This window comes from Chlorocebus sabaeus, chromosome 24 (genome assembly GCF_047675955.1).
Source record: "Chlorocebus sabaeus isolate Y175 chromosome 24, mChlSab1.0.hap1, whole genome shotgun sequence".
Lineage (NCBI taxonomy): Eukaryota > Metazoa > Chordata > Mammalia > Primates > Cercopithecidae > Chlorocebus > Chlorocebus sabaeus.
Window position 1 is genome coordinate 71,899,460 of NC_132927.1, and position 19,348 is coordinate 71,918,807.

General features: G+C 45.5%; 1 long non-coding RNA gene across 1 annotated transcript; it reads left to right on the forward strand.

Moving 5' to 3' along the window:
* The first annotated feature begins 1,723 nt into the window (after nt 1-1,723).
* On the forward strand, nt 1,724-10,185 carry LOC140710052 (uncharacterized). The gene is made up of 3 exons (XR_012090918.1): nt 1,724-2,194; nt 8,994-9,048; nt 9,648-10,185. It is a non-coding gene; the product is annotated as an uncharacterized lncRNA (long non-coding RNA).
* Nucleotides 10,186-19,348: the final 9,163 nt, after the last annotated feature.

Genomic DNA, 19,348 nt, shown 5'->3' on the forward strand with positions numbered 1-19,348 from the left:
GCCAATATGTAAACAGAAGGGCATGACTGTTCAAATAAATATTTACAAAAACACTCAGTGTGTTGAATTTGGCCCATAGATTGCCAACCCTACCAGAAAGGAATGGCTCAGAGGTGAGACTCTTCAGCCAGACTGCTTGGATTCGAGTCCAAGCTCTGGCACTTTTTGCCTCTGGAGGCTTAGGTAAATTATTTCACCTCTTTGTGGTGAAGTCCCTCAACATTCATCCTCCCCTTTTTTGTGTAACAGGTTTTTGCCAGGCACAGGGCAGTCCAGAATAAAGACTCCATTCCTCAGCTCCCTTGTAGCTATGTGAGGCCATGTGCCTACGTCCCACCCAGCGGATCTGAGCCAAAATGTCATGTTAGTTTCTGGGAGGTCTTCCTCAAGAGACAGCCCCTTTCTCGTTTTTTGGTCTTTTGTTTGTTTTGTTTTATAATCCCTTCTTCCACCGTGCTGTTCACACTAGTGCAGCGTACGTACCTCTCATTCCCCACTATACCCCTTAGATGGGAATGCTATTTTATTTATCCTTTTACTCTCTCCCCATTGTGTACTAGCAGTGATACATGAGGGGAGACACGATTGTGTCATTTTCATGTTTTTAGATTGAGAGGAACTGCACCTGAGAAGTGGTACCCGAAGAGCCTCATCCACACCTGCACTTCATCTCTACGGTGAGGTCCTGGACCGTAAGCCTGAACCTTCTGCCACAGTGGACTGAAAGTTTGGATGTCTTTGGAGGCAGTGAATCAATTTTGCATGTGAAAAGAATGTAAATAGTGGCTAGAGGCTGGATGATGCTAGCTTGCCTCCAAAGATAGCCATTATTAATTATTTTACTTGTATGCACATGCTACTTTCCCATCAAGAAGTGAAGTCTCTTCTTCTAACTCCTTGAATCCAATTTGTGCTTTGACCAATAGATATAAGTGATGATATCCAAGGCTAGGTCATAAGAAGCTTTATAACTGCCACCTGAGTCTCCTGCAAAGCTTGCTGTTGATAGACACCCTTTGGGAATCCAGCCACCATGCTGTGAGACGGCCCCAAGCCCATACAAAGGCCATGTGTGGGACTTTTGGTTCCTATAGCTCCAGCTGAGCTTCCAGCTGACAGCCAGTGTCAACTGACAGCATTGTGTCTGCACCAACTTGGACAGCAGGCCCAGTTGAGCCTTCAGGTGACTGCACCTCAGCCACCATATGACTGAAACCATGTGAGAGAGCCTAAGTGAGAACTTACTTCCTAGCTGAGTCACATCAACCCACAGAACCATGAGTGATAATCACAAATTGTTTTAAGCAACTCCGTTTTGGGGTGGTTTGATGTGTTGGTAGCAGCAAAATTATACAGGTTCAGCAACAACCTCAATTCTTGTCTCCTTAGAAGAAAGAATTCAGTTGAGGGGCATAAGGCAGAGTGAGAGACTGAGGCAAGTTTTAGAGCAGGAGTGAACGTTTATTTAAACGTTTTAGAGCAGGCCAGGCAAGGTGGCTCACACCTGAAATCCTAGGGGAGGCCAAGGTGGGCGGATCACTTGAGGTCAGGAGTTCCAGACTAGCCTGGCCAACCATGGTCAACATGGTGAAACCCCATTTCTATTAAAAATACAAAAATTATCTGGGTGTGGTGGTAGGCACCTGTAATCCCAGCTACTTAGGAGGCTGAGACAGGAGAATCGCTTGAACCCAGGAGGCGGAGGCTGCAGTAAGCCGAGATTGCACCATTGCCCTCCAGCCTGGGCAACAGAGGGAGACTCCATCTCAATCAATAAATAAAATAAAAATAATAAAAATAAAAGTTTTAGAGCAGGAATGAAAGAAAGTAAAATACACTTGAAAGAGGGCCAAGTGGGTGACTTGATTCAAGTGCATGGTTTGACTCTTGACTTGGGGTTTTATGTGTTGGCATGCGTATGGGGTCTACGTCTCTTCTCCCCTGATTCTTCCCTGGGGTGGGCTGTCTGCATGCGCAGTGGTCTACCAGCACTTTGGGCAGGAACACGTGCATTGTGTTTACTGGAGTTGCGTGCATGTTCGCTTAAGGCGTTCTTCCCTTACCAGCTGAATGTTTCTAGAGGAAGGTCGTATACTAGTTAAACTCCACCATTTTGCCTCTCAGTGTTCATGCTGAGCCCACGCGTCCAACTCCTGAGACCTTATTGGGAAGCTGCTGATCATCAGTTTCAGGTGTTTCTATCTGTTGGGAGACTGCCTTTCCCTGTTGCTGGCTGTAACCAATTATTATTTTAGAGAGACAGTTAATGACCACCTGACCATCACCTGACCGTCAGGAGGCGCCCTCTCCTGCCCTGCTTATGTCTGCCTGACGACCTACTGTAACAGACACAGCCAGCTGGAACATCGGCTTTGCTCGGTATCATGTAGAATGAGATTTCCCGGCTCCTTTGCCCTCTGGGTTCTTGGTAGTTTGGGCTAATGGGAAGCACTGGTGGGAGACTCAAAGGTGGAAGGAAGAAACCAGGGTGTTTTCTCTCTCTCTCTCTCTCTCTCTGCTTTGGTTGGCATCTCCCACAATGGCTGTATCTGTTCCTTGGCTCTACGTCTCATCAGAGAGACTCTCCCTCTGTGGTTCCATCCCCAGGGGGCAGCTCTCACTGTATTCTAGCTCCTACCAGGCTGCCCCAGCTTCTAGCTCCTGGCAAATGTCTGTTATCCTTCCAGCCTCAGGGGTGACAGCAGTTCGCTGCCACTGCTACAGCATCCCACTGGGCTTCTCACCATTTTCCTCACCCGTGTAACCAACTTCTAGGATTTAAATTCTTTCCACTTGAAACACCTAAAGTTGCTTCTGTTTTCCTAACTGGACCCTGGAGGATACAGCGTGTAAGAGGATAACATAGTCTAGTCCAGCAGGCCAGGGAAGGCGTCCCTCCAGAAGGGGTGTTTGAGTCAAGGTATGAGAAATGACTAGGCTTTCCGGGCATAGGAGATACACAAGTGCAGTGGCCCAAAGGAAAGGCAGACTGACATATTAGAAGTACTGGGGCAGGCCAGGTGCGGCGGCTCACGCCTGTCATCCCAACACTTTGGGAGGCCGAGGCGGGCGGATCAAAAGGTCAGGAGATGGAGGCCATCCTGGCTAACACGGTGAAACCCTGTCTCTACTAAAAATACAAAAACAAAATTAGCCAGGCGTGGTGGCGGGTGCCTGTAGTCTCAGCTACTCGGGAAGCTGAGGCAGGAGAATGGCGTGAACCCGGGAGGCGGAGCTTGCAGTGGCCCGGGATTGCGTCACTGAACTCCAGCCTGGGTGACAGAGCGAGACTCCGTCTCAAAAAAAAAAAAAAAAAAAAAAAGACTGGGGCAAAGTGGGCAATGTTGCTGTGCCACAAAGAAAATGAGAGGAATACTGTCATGAGATAAGGTTGAAGTTTGCAGGGCCAGAGCAGGGGGCTCTCAATCCTTAATGCAAGTTAGAATCACCTGGAGATTAAATTATATAAAAACATATAGTTTATATATATTTATATATATTTCATATGTTTATACTGATATAAATATATATCAGTATAAATATTATATATTTAATATATCAGTATATATAAACATATCCATATAAAAATATATGGATATATTTATATATTTTTATTAATATATATTTATATATATTAATTATATATTAATATAACTATATATTATAAAACTACTGATAAAATATATATATAATATATATAATATACTAATACATATTTTTATATACTGGTATATATACACACATATATACTGATGCTGAGACCTCATCCCAGACTAACTGAATCAGAATCCTTGGGATTGGACCAGCATGATTCCTATATGCAGTCAGGGTTGAGAACCGCTGGGCGTTGACCCTGCAAGGCCTTGTCAACCATGGTCTTTATCCTGATCAATGGGAAGATCCCAAAAGGCGGTGAGTTCTCTGGCTGTAGGGTGGGGAAGTGATTGGAGGGGCCAGGAATGGAGGCAGAAAATCCCATAGGCAGCTATTGTAGCAGATCCATGTGCTCCTGGCTTGCTGAGCATGGCAAGGGACAAAAGCTGGTTCTGTACTTGCTGGTGAGACTCTCTGGCTGACCCCACCCAGTTCCTCACATCTGCCATCTTGCTCTGGATTTTCCTACTCCCCATTGGTTCCCTTCAGCTGGGCTCTGTCCTCGTGTTCATCTGCCCTGGAGAGTTTCCTGCTAACCAACCCTCCCAGTACCCACCCCTCTTTCTCCTGGGCAGATGGATACAGCCATTCCACATCCCTGCAGAGGGTTACTCTGGCCGAACCTAGGATCCTAAACTCCTTAAGTACCCTGAATTTTAAAATTGTGATTGTATTTGGCAGCTTTAATCAAAAATCGGAAGTACATGGAATTAGAATCTTTGGCCAGAGACTCTCGGAGTTGAAAGCCCTCCCTTAGACATAGTCTCTTCCAACCCCTGAATTTCATTATCCAAGAAGATCCATGAGCTCTGGAGAGTTCAGGACCCAGGTCTGCAAAGGACTTCTGCTTCCCTGACTTTCCTTCATATCCTGCTGTCCGAGGGATTTAAGACCATGAATTTGCAAATGCTCTGCCTGAAGTGTGTACTGAAGCTCTGGAGACCTCACCCAATTCCCAGGGCCATAATTATGATAATGTACGAACCAGAGAGAATCTTTCTGTAAATTTAAACCACTGCATTTTCACTTCTTGCTTTGAATTAGGTTTTCTTGCAGCTGCTCCCTCCAGGGGAGCCAGAAGGCTTATTGCCCCAAGGCAGGAGAGGCTGTGTGAGACCTGGTTTTGAAAGCTTTGAGAAGAGAAGAAGTGCTGGGATTCCTTTGTCTCCCGCATTAGCATATAAAGGGCAAAGCCTAGAGGATCTTAGGGATCCCCGTGGTCTGCCTGGGGAAGGCCAGGCCACCACTGGGAGTGGAGTCAGGGAGGCTCTGGGAGAGCAGCCAGCCCCATGGGAACCTGGAGAATCATGGGAGAGAAAGGAGGAGGTGCTAGAGGTTGGAAAGCCAATGAGGCAGAAGCTTGTTTTCTGATTCTTCTTCCTGGGCCCAAGGCTGGAAGATAGGGTGTTGGAACCATGAGGATATTCATGGCAAGGAGGGGGCTGTTGCCTCTGGTCCTGGAGCCCACCTTCAGAAAGGTGCCAGGAGAGTCAGCTGAGGAACCTTAAGTTTTCACTTTCTCCTGAGTCGTACAGAGACTGAACAAACTGCCCAAGGGCCTGCCCTGGGCAAGGGAAGGTGGCACTCAGGCCAATGGGCTGGCTGGAGATGACAGCAATGGCAATCCAGGAGGGATCCTGCACCTCTAACAAGCTCCAAGATCAGACTGAGAGTTACCCTGGCCCCCAGGGGATCCAGGGGGAGAGGTGACTGTGGGGACCCATGCATGCCAGCGGCACATCCAGATGTTACTGGTGGAAGGTGTCCAGGTTCTTGGCGTCTTGAACAAAGAATTGGACAGAATGCACAAGGTGAGGAAAGCAAAAGCACAGATTTATTGAAAATGAAAGTACACTCCACAGTGTGGGAGTAGGCCGGAGCATAGGGGCTCATGAGCCCCGGTTACAGAATTTTCTGGGGTTTCAATACTCTCTAGACATTTTCCACTGGTTACTTGTTATATGTTCTGTGTAAATGAAGACAATGAAGAGAAGTTACAAGTCATTTACTCCGAATGTGCCCTATGTAAATGGAGAGGATGTTATTTGGTGTGTGCGGTTTATGTAAATGGGAGGACGGATGTGAAGTTACAAAGTGTGAATGGAGAGGATGTACTTGGTGTGTGTGGTCTATGTAAATGGAGAGGATATCACCAGGTGTGCAGTCGATATAAATGGAGAGGATAAATGTGAAATTACAAAGTGTAAATGGTGCAAATGGAGAGGATGAAGTGCGGTTACAAAGCCATTCATATTCCATTTGATTTTGTTCTAGGAAGTTATATATGTTATGTAATGTTATGTAATAGTATTGTATGTTATGTATGTTATGCAATAGTCAGCATGGATCAGCCTTCTGTTCCTGGCCTCCAGGTCCTGTTCTCCTGCTTCACAGGGACAGGCCAGGATCTCTGTCCTTACAGCACGTTGGAATGTATATGATCCTCTCCCCACATTGCCTTAGGGAGCAGGCAGGTGTCAGGGGCAGCACAAGGACAGCCAACAGGACAGGTGCATAAGTAAGACTGATACAATTTGAGGGATCAAATTTGAGAATATTCTAAACAGGATCCAAGTAACATTTTTGCCTCCTAACCAGCAGGTGGGAGCTCAAGAGAAAGACTAGACTTATTCCACATTAAATAATAGTATTTTTTTTCTTGAACATCTTGATCATAATATCAATTAAATGTGTGGCCCTGATTCAATAGCTACCGTTTACTGAGCATCTATTTTGTGCCAGACTCGCTGCTGGTATTTGACAGTGCAGTGCCTGACAAGTAGACACAATGGTTTAAATGTCGTTACTGGTATTATTGTTGCAATGATGTTTTAATCCTCCCAATGTAATTGAGCCTTTATTATAAAGATCATAAGATGTTCACTTTGCTTATTTCCTTGTCCTTTTCTTCCTCCATGCATGCTTGATTGCACAAGAGAAGTCACTAGTAATTGATTAACTTCCTATCCTAACCCCCAGGGCTGCCTGCAAGATTGATGAACTGTTTTTCTTTCAAAGAACAAGGATCTTTAGGTCATGCAGACCTCCCTGATAGCATCTAGGAGTTTGTTTCAGAGGAGGAACTCAAACAGCTTTGATTATTGGGGGAACCCATCTTCTGCATACGTACTTTGCTCATAAAAGCCCCCAGTTATGTTAAAAGGCAGATTGGATTTGAGAGGCTGCTTCTCCTGCCTTCTTCTTTTAGCCAAATCAAATAAACCTTTCTCTGCTTCTAAGTGCTGATGTGTCAGTGTTTGGTTTGCTGTGTATCAGGTATGTGAACCTAAAATTTGGGGTTCTAACAGCTCTGCACAGGAGATATTGTCATCCAGTCTTACTAATGAGGAAAACGTGTTCACAGGATTTGCCCAAGGTCACACATTTTAATCAGTGGCAAACTTAGAGTTAAAAATATTTATGTACTTTTTTTTTGTTTTTATAATTCAAGGATGCATCACTATTTTATGTACCACTAAGAAAGAAAAACAGCTAACTATTAAACTATAATATAGTATTTCCTTCGCATTTAGAATTTTTGTTGTAAACTCATTATAAAGAGCTCTTTTAAATTTAGTTAGACATAGACTTTGATTATTTATTGTGCTTTTGCATATATAGAAAAGAAAATATGAGTGAAATAAATTGGTTCATTATTTAGAAAATATCTTCACATTCAAACCCTACTTCTTTTTTAAAATATTTATCTCAATAGAGAAACCCTACTTCTTTTAAATAACTTTCCAACTCAGAGTGATAGGTATCCTCTGTATGATCAAGTGTGTTGGCAATGCAATATTTTTTTTAAAAACTTTATATTTTGGAACGATTTCAAATTTAGAGAAAAATTGCCAGAATAGTACAAAAATTTCCTTTATACCCTTCAGCAGATTCCCACATTTTTTATCTGATTACACCACCTTATGATTATCTGTGTGTGTGTATGTGTGCATGTATGTGTCCATATACATTACTATTTTCTGAATCGGTTTGGAGTAAGCTGCAGATGTGAGTCCCTTTATTCCTAAATGCTTCAGCTTGATTTCGAAAAAAAGGACATTTTCTGGCCAGGCACAGTGGCTTATGCCTGTAATCCCAGCACTTTGGGGGGCTGAGGTGGGCAGATCACCTGAGGTCAGGAGTTCAAAACCAGCCTGGCCAACATGGCAAAACCCCGTCTCTGCTAAAAATATAAAAAAATTAGCCAGGTGTGGTGGCAGGCGCCTGTAATCCCAGTTACTCAGGAAGCTGAGGCATGAAAATCGCTTGAACCTGGGAGGCAGAGGTTTCAGTGAGCCGAGATCATGCCACTGCACTCCAGCCTTAGGGATAGAGTGAGACTCTGTCTCCAAAAAAAAGGACATTTTCTAATCCAACCATAGAACAATGATTAAAACCAAGAAATTAACATTGGTACAATACTATTACATAACGTACAGATCTTATTCAGATTTCACCATTTTATCAATAATGTCTATTACAATAAATAAATTCATACATCTATTTAATAAATATAATAAATGTATTCGTTAAAATATAATATTTATATGTTATTATACAATAAATAATTATGCATATATATTTTTTTCTGGTTCAGAATTCAATCCAGGATCATACATTACATTTAGTTGTTGTGTCTCTTCAGGTTCTTTTAATCTGGAACAGCTCCTCAGACTTCTTTTGTCCTTCACAATCTTGATATTTTTCAAGAGTACAGACCAGTCATTTTGTATGAAGTCTCTCAGTTCAGATTTTTCTGGTATTTCTTTATGAGTAGATTCAGGTTTTGCATTTTTGGGGGCACAGTTACCACAAAGGTGAGTATATGGCCTTCTCAGCTTATTATGTCAAGAGACACATGATGTCAATTTGTCCCATTTAGGGGAGGCTAATTTTGATCACTTGGCTAAGGTGGTCACTGCCAGATTTCACTGCTGTCAAGTAACTATTTTTCCTTTTGTAGTGTATTAGTCTGTTCTCATGCTGCTACTAAAGACATACTTGAGACTGGGTAATTTACAAAGGAAAGAGGTTTAATTGACTCACAGTTCAGCATGGCTGGGGAGGCCTCAGGAAACTTACAATCATGGCAGAAGGAGAAGCAAACACGTCCTTCTTCACGTGTCGGCATCAAGAAGTGCTGAGCAAAAGGTGGAAAAGCCCTTTAGAAAACCATCAGATCTTGTGAGAACTCACTCACTATCATGAGAACAGCAGCATGGGGGTAACAGCCCCCATGATTCAATTACCTCCCACCGGGTCCCTTACATTTATCAGTTTTGGCGTCCCCACAGCTCCAGGGTGGGGAAAGAGGAAATAATACTTTCCCTCTTTTACAGAAGAGGGGGTTGAAGATCTGAGAGGCTGAGTTACTTTCACAAAGTAACACAGCTGGTAAGTTCCAAGGCTGGGCTTCCCGCTCCAAGACTGTTGCTAGTTCTAGAGGAACCAGGACCCTCCTAGATTTATCCTCTGAAGTTTATGGAACAGACCATGCCCTGCCCCTTTTGAAGTATCTTGGGCGTAAATGAGAAGTAGACTACACGTGAGAGTGAAATTTTAAATTAAGCTGAGCTGGACTTTATAATAACAAAGTGATTAGAAAGCTGTGGGTTTGCTGAGAGACCTTTGGGAAAGGAATAAGGACATTCAAAAGAGTGTTTGGGGAAAATAAAGTCATTTCTGGTTTGTACCAGCCCCCTTTGGTCTTATCCAGCACCCTGCCTGGGAGCCCACACCTTGCTCGGCCTGTGAGGGGCACTCCACCAATGTTTGTTCAAAGACTCCGGGAATGGATCAAGTGTCAAACTCTGTTAGGCTACGTGTGGGTGGATTTGACTTGGGGTTCAGTCCTGGGGATGCTATTACAGAACCATAATTGGTTTCTCAGAGGTGATTTAGTCCCTTGTTAGCAGACTAGAACACTTGAGGACTTCAATCTACCAACATTTAGACTGCCTTGGGAGAACAGCCAGCAATTCTTGCACCCACAGATTTTAAATGCCTGCATTCAGCATTCCTGCAGCAGGCTTCAGGTGGAATGCTAATGGGACCGGCCTCCAGTTCCTGGACCTTAGCTGTGGAAGGAGAGAAGAGGACATCTGCACCTCCTGTTGGAGAAAACCTGATGCCTACCAAAGGACTTGGAGGGCCAACACAGTGACCCTCAATCTGGAGCTAGTTCACTGAACATTGGAGACTATCATTTGGGCAGGTGGTCTTGGGCCTCTATGAACAGCAGGCTGCACCCCACTGTGACCCCCTCATTCCACTCTGAGGCATCTTCTTGAAAGCAGATGTCCATTGAAAAGCACCTAAGTGCAGTCTCAGCTGATGAACTTCAGAGACAATTAAGACAAAGGCTCTTGGTCCCCTCTGCCCTTGGGTGGTGCCTCTGGTATGCACTTGGCCCCTGTGTCTTTATTTAGACTGGTCACTTCACAACCCATCATGTCAACCCACCCCTAACTGTGCCCACCCTGGGTCCTCACCTCAACTGTCTGACTTCCGACTTTGAGCTCAGCAGAGGCAAGAGATGTTTTCCTGCTTTGATACCCTAAATATATGGAATGGAGGCTGGCACACAGTGGGCCCTTGAAATTTGGGAGGAGTGAAAAAATATATATATATATGTGTGTGTGTGTGTGTGTGTGTGTATGTGTGTATATATATGTATGTGTATATGTGTGTGTGTGTATATATATATATAAATATAATATTCCTACCTCAGCTTTCCTTGCAGCTCCCCATAGTAGGAATGGATTGTAAAACTTCCCGGGAAGTTCAAGAGGAGAAAGGAGAGAAAGCAGTCTGGAATTTTGAGCCAAGGGGCCCACAGCCCAGCCACCAAGCCATCTGTAAAATGGGATGGGAATACGACATGAGCCACAGGGTACTACGAGGGTTAATGAGGTCAGCATGCGATGTACCATGCCAACATGAATAACTAGACCTCTTGATATCATCATTTCTGCATTCCCCAGCAAGTGCCTGATACACACTACACACTCAACAAGTGTGTTGGGATGTCCAGAGGAAACTGATCCCTAGAAGAATTTTTATAGCAGGCTATACTTTCCTTTCAAAAGTTCAAAGCTGTGTTTGCATTCTAGAGTGGAGTCCTTGCTCCAGGAGGGAAGCTCTGTGTATTAGTCAGGGTTCTCTAGAGAGACAGAACTATATACTAATATATATATTAGTTATTAAGTATTAACTTACATGATCATAAGGTCCCACAATAGGCCATCTGCAAGCTGAGGAGCAAGAAGAACTAATATGAGTCCTAAAACTGAAGAACTTGGAGTCTGATGTTCAAGGACAGGAAGGATCCAGCAAGGGAGAAAGATGCAGGCTGACAGTCTAGGCTAGTCTCTCCTTTTCACGTTTTTCTGCCTGCTGTATATCTGCCGGCAGCTGATTACATTGTGCCCACCAGGTTAAGAGTGGATCTGCCCTCCCCAGCCCACTGACTCAAATGTTAGTCTTTTGGCAAGACTCTCACAGACACGCCCAGGATTAATACTTTGTATCCTTCAATCCAATCAAGTGGACACTCAGTATTAACCATCACACCCTGTATTAGTTTGTTTTTCACGCTGCTGATAAAGACATACCCGAAACCGGGAACAAAAAGAAGTTTAATTGGACTTACAGTTCCATGTAGCTGGAGAGGCCTCAGAATCACGGCAGGAGGCAAAAGGCACTTCTTACATGGGAGCAGCAAGAGAAAAATGAGGAAGAAGCAAAAGAGGAGACCACTGAGAAACCCTCAGATCTCATGAGATATATTCACTGTTGTGAGAATAGTACAGGGAAGACCAGCCCCCAATGATTCAATTACCTCCCCCTGGGTCCCTCCCACAACCTATGGGAATTCTGGGAGACACAATTCAAGTCGAGATTTGGGGAGGGGGGACACAGAGCCAAACCATATCATTCTGTCCCTGGCCCACCCAAATCTCATCTCCTCACATTTCAGAATCAATCATACCTTCCCAGCAGTCCCCCAAAGTCTTAACTCATTTCAGCATTAACCCAAAAGTCTGCAGTCCAAAGTCTCATCTGAGACAAGGCAAGTTCCTTCTGCCTATGAGCCTATAAAATCAAAAGCAAGCTAGTTACTTCCTAGATACAATGGGGGTACAGGTATTGGGTAAATACAGCCATTCCAAATGGGAGAAATTGGCCAAAACAAACAGGTTACAGGGCCCATGCAAGTTTGAAATTCAGCAGAGCAGTCCAATTTTAAAACTCCAAAATGATCTCCTTTTACTCCAGGTGTCACATCTACGTCACACTGATGCAAGAGGTGGGTTCCCATGGTCTTGAGCAGCTCCACCCCTCTGTCTTTGCAGGGTATAGCTTCCCTACTGGCTGCTTTCACTAGCTGGTGTTGAGTGTTTGCAGCTTTTCCAGGTGCATGGTGCAAGTTGTTGGTGGATCTACTATTCTGGGGTCTGGAGGACAGTGGCCTTCTTCTCACAGCTCCACTGTGCAGTGCCCCAGTAGGGACCCTGTGTGGAGGTTCCAACCCCACATTTCCCTTCTGCACTGCCCTAGCAGAAGTTTTCCATGAGGGCCCTGCCCCTGCAGCAAACTTTTGCCTGGGCATCCAGGTGTTTCTGTACATCTTCTGAAACCTAGACGGAGGTTCCAAAAGCTCAATTCTTGACTTCCGTGCACCAGCAGGCTCAACACCATGTGGAAGCTCCCAAGGCTTCAGGCTTCCACCCTCTGAAGTCACAGTCTGAGCTCTACATTGGCCCCTGTCAGCCATGGCTGGAGTGGCTGTGATACAGGGCACCAAGTCCCTAGGCTGCAAACAGCATGGGGACCCTGGGCCCAACCCATGAAAACACTTTTTCCTCCTGGGCCTCTGGGCCTGCGATGGGAGGGGCTGCCATGAAGACCTCTGACATGCCCTGGAGACATTTTCCCCATTGTCTTGGGAATTAACATTTGGCTCCTCATTACTCATGCAAATTTCTGCAACTGGCTTGAATTTCTCCTCAGAAAATGGGTTTTTTTTTTTTTCTATCACATTGTCAGGTTGCAAATTTTCCAAACTTTTATGCTCCGCTTCCCTTATAAAACTGAATGCCTTTAACAGCACCCAAGTCACCTCTTGAATGCTTTGCTGCTTAGAAATGTCTTCTGCCAGATACCCTTAATCATCTTTCTCAAGCTCAAAGTTCCACAAATCTCTAGGGCAGAGGCAAAATGAAACCAGTCTGTTTGCTAAAACATAACAAGAGTCACCTTTGCTCCAGTTCCCAACAAGTTCCTCATCTCCTTCTGAGACCACCTGAGCCTGGACCTTAATGTTCATATCCCTATCAGCATTTTTATCTAAGCCATTCAACAAGTCTCTAGGAAGTTTCAAACTTTCCCACATTTTCCTGTCCTACTCTGAGCCCTCCAAACGATTCCAACCTTTGCCTGTTACCCAGTTTCAAAATTGCTTCCACATTTTTGGGTATCTTTTCAGCAATGCCTCACTCTACTGGTACCAATTTACTGTATGAGTTCATTTTCACACTGCTGATAGAGACATACTCAAGACTGGGAAGAAAAGGAGGTTTAATTGGACTTACAGTTTCTGCATGGCTGGGGAGGCCTCAGAATCATGGTGGGAGGCCAAAAAAAAAATGAGGAAGAAGAAAAAGTGGAAACCCCTGATAAACCCATCAGATCTCATGAGACTTATTCACTATCATGAGAATAATGAGGGAAAGAGCAGCACCCATGATTCAATTACCTCCCCCTGGGTCCCTCCCACAATATGTGGGAATTCTGGGAGATACAATTCAAGTTGAGATTTGGGTGGGGACACAGCCAAACCATATCAGCCCACACAGTGAGCCTCTTGGTTTGGATCTAAAATGAAGCCTCCCAAATAGCTGGGAGTACAGACCTGTGCCACCATGCCCAGCTAATTTTTGTATTTTTAGTAGAGACAAGGTTTCACCATGTCGGCCAGGCTGGTCTCAAACTCCTAACCTCAGGTGATCCACCCACCTTGGCCTCCAAAAGTGATGAGATTGCAGGTTTGAGCCACCACACCCAGTAAGTTCACTTTACATTTGCAAGAATCTCCTCCACATCAGCTTCACCAAACAGAAGACCCTTTGGTAGGGGTTACACCTGAGGCTCTGCAGCCAGACTGCTGGATTGAACCCTGGCCTCACTGGGGCTACTCTGACGCTGCCCACCTGCCTGGATGGACATTTGCAGAGCCCCTCCCAGCCAAGCAATCCCTCACCCCAGTTTAATAAGGAAATTAAATGTTCATTCTTTCCACTTCTCTCCTCTTTGCTAAATCACTTCTTTGACTTTCTTCTCTGTCTCTCTCACTAAAAGATAGAACCCCCTCAAGAGTAGGAGCTGTGTCTCATCTCTGCACACCCAACATATAATACAATTGCTGATGCCCGGGAGGTGCTCAGACACCTTGCTGAAGGATGAGCAACCATGGCACGAAAGACATCAATGGAAGGGACCCCATCATGTCCTCATTATGTAGGTGAGGCGCTTATCATCACATTTCAACACCTCTGAGACTGGAATGCATCTTACAGTCACTGGCTGGTTGTAGTCATTCCTGCTTGAGCATGTCAATGCTTCCAAAGTGTGGGTGAACCATAGACAATAGCGAAGCACTCTTTTAAGAAATTGCTATATGTGGTAGACAAAATAATGCCACCCCCCAGCCTGCAAAGATGTCCACCTCCTAATCTCTGGAACCTGTGAAGATGTTACTTTCCGTGGCAGAAGGAGCTTTGCAGATGTGATTAAACTAAGAATCTTGAGAGGGGAAGATGATCCTGGATTATCTGGGTGGGCCCAGCATAATCACCGAAGTCCACATAAGAGGGAGATAGGAGGGTCAGAGTGAGAAGAGGCTGTGCAGTGATGGAATCACTGGTCAGAGGGATGAGGGATGTGGTCACAGGATGGGGAAGGAACACCAACCCTAGAACCAGAAAAGACAAGGAGATGGGTTCTTTCCTAGAGCCCCAGAAGGAACACAGCCCTGCAGACACTTTAATTATAACCCAGCGAGACTTGTTTTGGGACTGTGACCTCCAGAACTGTAAGATAATACGTTTTTTTCTGTTTTAGGCCAATAAACATGTTCTAATTTTTTATAGCTGCAACAGGAAACTAATTACACTGCATCTCACTATTTGACAACCATCGTAGTTACAATGGATGCTGGTAAGGCTTACCGATGGCAGATAAAAACAAGGGGGTGAAAGTTTGATGAGAAACAAGATATTTACATACTCTCCAAATACCTGCCTATAAGATGGTTATTAACTACATGATATGGTTTGGCTGTGTCCTCATCCAAATCTCATCTTGAATTGTAGTTTCCATAATCTCCATGTGTCGTGGAAGGGACATGTACATGTCACATGTCAGTTGTTATCATTCCCACCCCCACCCTTTTTTTTTTTTTTTAAAGACAAGTTCTTGATCTGTTGCCCAGTGCAGTGGCGTGATTACAGCTCACCACTGCAGCCTGGAACTCCTGGCCTGCCCTCGTTTTGATGCAGGTTCTGCTTCCTCCTCCCTGGGGGCTGTCCCCTCAGTTGGCAAACACCCTAGCCTTTGTGTTCTCCCCACTCCCCACGTGGCCAGGCAGCACAGTGGTTATGATCAGCACAGATTGTGGAGTCAGGCTGCTGTGACTCACATCCCAGCTGTGCCACTAACAGCCCTGTGGACCTGTGTGAATCACTTAATTTTTCTACGCCTCTGTCTTCTTGTAAAGTGGGAATAAGAGTTGTGCCTCTCTCATGGGGCTGTTGTGAGAGCTCGATGAGTTTTCTTTTCTTTCTTTCCTTTTTTTTTTTTTTTTGAGACGGAGTCTTACTCTGTCTCGCAGGCTGGGGTGCAGTGGCACGATCTCCACTCACTCCAACCTCCGCCTCCCGAGTTCGAGCAATTCTCCTGCCTCAGCCTCCCAAGTAGCTGGGACTATAGGCGCCCGCCAGCACGCCCCGTTAATTTTTTGTATTTTTAGTAGAGATAGGGTTTCACTGTGTTAGCCAGGATGGTTTCGATCTGACCTCGTGATCCGCCCGCCTCGGTCTCTCAAAGTGCTGGGATTACAGGTGTGAACCACTGTGCCTCGATGAATTTTTATTTATGAAGTGCCTGAAGTGGTGCCAAGGATAAAGAACTGTGAAGATTCTGCCTCTTACTGTTAGCAAAACTCGACTTCTATCAACAAGGATTTGATGAGCACCTAACAGCCACCAGGCACTGTACAAGGCATGAGGATCCCATATGAACATGACAAAGTCCCTGGCCTGCCAGAACTAATGGTCTAGGGGAGGGTGCAGAGAAAAAAGTGGGCAATTATGATATATAGTCCCGTGGGTGCTGCTCAGGTCAGGTGATATGGAAACATGGAGAAAGGACTCCTAACCCAGAGTGACAGATCACAGAAGGCTGCCTGGAGGAGATGGCAGGAGTGGAAGCCACAAAGGATGAGCAAGAGATGGCCAGGAGACTGGAGGCAAGAGGTGGTGAGTGGAGGGAAGAGTCTCTGGAAGGTGGAATGAGCAGAGTGTAAAGGCTACGGGTGGTGAGGGCGGGAGTGGGGAGGGTCGGAGCCAGGGTGTGAGAAAAGGCAATGAAGGAGCCTCCCTGGCTGCAGTGCTGAACACCCATGATACGGGGTGGGATGACCTGGCAGGGTGCCCTGGAGGTCCAGGCCTGTGTGCAGTGAGTGGCTGAGGCACCGAGGGCAGGTCAAGGAGAAAAAGGTGTAGCTGGGGAGGGGATGAGGATGAAGACAGGGGAAGGATGAGGGGAGGCCAGGATGAGGACGGTGTGTGAAGATGAGAGGGGACAGGGTGGGGTGAGGGTGAGATTTCTGGCTGAGCCTCAGGGCAGCTGGGGCCCTTCCTGGGGGCTGGAGGAGGATGTGGAGGGGTGGTGAGCTCCATCTGGGACACACCTACAGGGCCTGCAGGGCGCTCAAGTGGAGCTGTCTGGCAGGCAGGTGGGCATCAGAGAGCCTGGAAGGGGGATCTGGCTGACATCAACACACAGAGGACAACCGAGTCACTCAGTAAGGAGAGCTGTGGGTCATGACAGGAGAAGCAGCTGGGGGCAGAACACAGAGGGCCCTGAACATTCAGGAGTCAGGCAGGGAGCACAAGTTCCCCGCTTCCCAGAGTTTTTGGATGTGAACAGAGAGCAACGCTTTGATGATCAAGTGGGCAGGACAGGGATGAACTCTGGTGGGGTGAGGGCCAGGGAAACTGGACTTTTAGGCTCTCTGATCATCCCACCAAGTGGCTGTTGGTTCAGAAGACCCGTCCCCAGGGTGACTGATGTCTGCGCAAGAATTGATTCAGGTACAGTCAGACCCTCGAGGCCTCCCCGGCTGCAGTGCTGAGCACCCATGATGAGGATGGGATGACCTGAATTATGGGAGTGTGCCAGTAACAAACCCTTGGAAGCAGCGGGGGCATTGGCCTCCTGCTCCCCATTTACCCTGGGCTCTCCCCAATCAGCCACATGCCAGAAGCAGATGTTGTCTGTTAGGATTTGTCTCACAGCTGAATTCACCTTCTGAATTTTTCCCAGGTGTTGCTGTTCTCAGTGTGGTAGAAAAGGTTTCTAACAGTGGTGCGTTGGAGCCACCCTAACCGGTTTGTAAGAGCGGATGGTTACATGTTGAGGTATTTTGCAAGCTGGTTATTAAAATGGACATTATGAAAAATGTATTACATAAATTTACAATTAAATAGATTATTTTAAAAGCAAAGTTATATAGGCCAGGCATGGTGGCTTACACCTGTAATCCCAGCACTTTGTGAGGCCAAGGCAGGAGGATTGCTTGAGCCTGGGAAGCTGAGGCTGTAGTGAGCTGTGGTCGTACCACTGCACTCCAAAGTAATATATATTCACAATGCCTCACTTCCTAGTTATTGTATTTTATGTCACTATTACCTGTGCTTTTGGAGTTATTTACATCGATTGTATCTATATGGTGGAAATACTACACTGCACAATAGTGTGTTGCTGCACACCTCTCTCTCCAACTCTGTTTAGTGGCTGTCATGTTGGTTGGTAGCCTGAAATCAACTACAGTGGGAGCACTTACACCACGGCAATTGGCAAACATGACAAATGTAGGCTCTTCCCTCAGAAGAGCCAGTTAAACATTTCCCAGCATCACTGTATATAAGGATTTGTTGGAATCCTATCTCCCTAGGCTTTCTATAAACATGTGAACAAGGAAACATTTATTGGTGTTGATTAGATGTACTTAATTAATTACTGGTGGTAATTAGATAGTATCTAATTGCTCCTTATAAATATGAAAACAATAAAATCTTTAAAGAAATATTAGCATATAGGCAGCATCTTGTGCCTTTTCATGACTTTAAACATTATGGATGCTTTCTCAAACTCTTTCTGGGTTCCTCTGTTAAGTAAACTAACCTGATCTAAACCTGAGGTTCTTGTCCCATGGGCCCTCAGGGCAACCCGGTGAAGCCTACAGTAACTTTTCAGAATCAAGGTTTTACCTGCATAATGCAAAATGTATTGAATTTAAAAATAAACCATTTATATCAAAATAAAGTTATCAAAATACAAAAATATGTAACATAGTTACTACTATATGCTTCTCTTCCTTCTTCCCTTCCTTCCTTCCTTTCTTCCTTCCTTCCTTCCTTTCTCTTTCTTGACAGGGTCTCACTCTGTCACACCAGCTGGACTGCAGTGATGCAATCATGGCTCATTGCAGCCTTGACCTCCTGAACTTAAGTGATCCTTCTGCTTCAGCCTCTCAAGTAGCCAGGACTACAGGCATGTACCACCACACACAGCTAATGTTTTTTAAAAATTTTTTGTAGAGACAAGGTCTTGCTACGTTTCCCAGGCTAATCTCAAACTCCTGGCCTCAAGCCATCCTCCCGCCTCAGCCTCCCAGAGTGCTGAAGTTGCAGGTATAAGCCACCATGCCTGGCCCCTTTGTGCTTCCTACACACTAAACAACCAGATCTAATCTAATAACTAGCTTAATTTCAAACTAAGATCAATGTACATTATATTTTGGGATATCTGTAACAGCTATAACATAGCAGGGAAACATCTGTGATTTCTACTTTTCAGGGCCAGGGGCTACTAAATAATAATACTCTCCTTTCCTTTCCTGCTTTCAGAGCCAGCAGAGAAATAGGAAACGCGAGGCAGGTGAAAGGAGATCAAGTTGTCAACTTGATTCCTGACACAGGCATCATCTTCATCCCTATATTGAACTTCCCACCACTCACACTCTGCAGGCCTCCTTCTTCAGGGGACACAGGCGCTGGTCTGTGCCTCCTGCAGCAGTGATGTAGGTCGCTGAGCACAGGATGCTGCTGCTCTGGGCAGGGAAGGGAAACAGGCTGGCTGCACGTACTCAGTCCCTTCTCCCAAATTCACCAACCTGAGGAGCCTTTCTTCCTCTTTCTTCAGGAATGAGCAAGAGACAGGGAGACTGGAAGTTTTCTTCCCCTGTTTTTCCCTCCTGGGAGTGGGGCAGACTTTCCCTCCCCTCTGTGGAAGAATGAGGAATCTGGGATTAAGGCACCCTGCAGCAAACTCAAAGGTCAGATTCAGGCAGAATACACTGTGTGTGTCCAGACCACTTAGATGATGCTGAAGACTGCGGGGAGGAAAAATG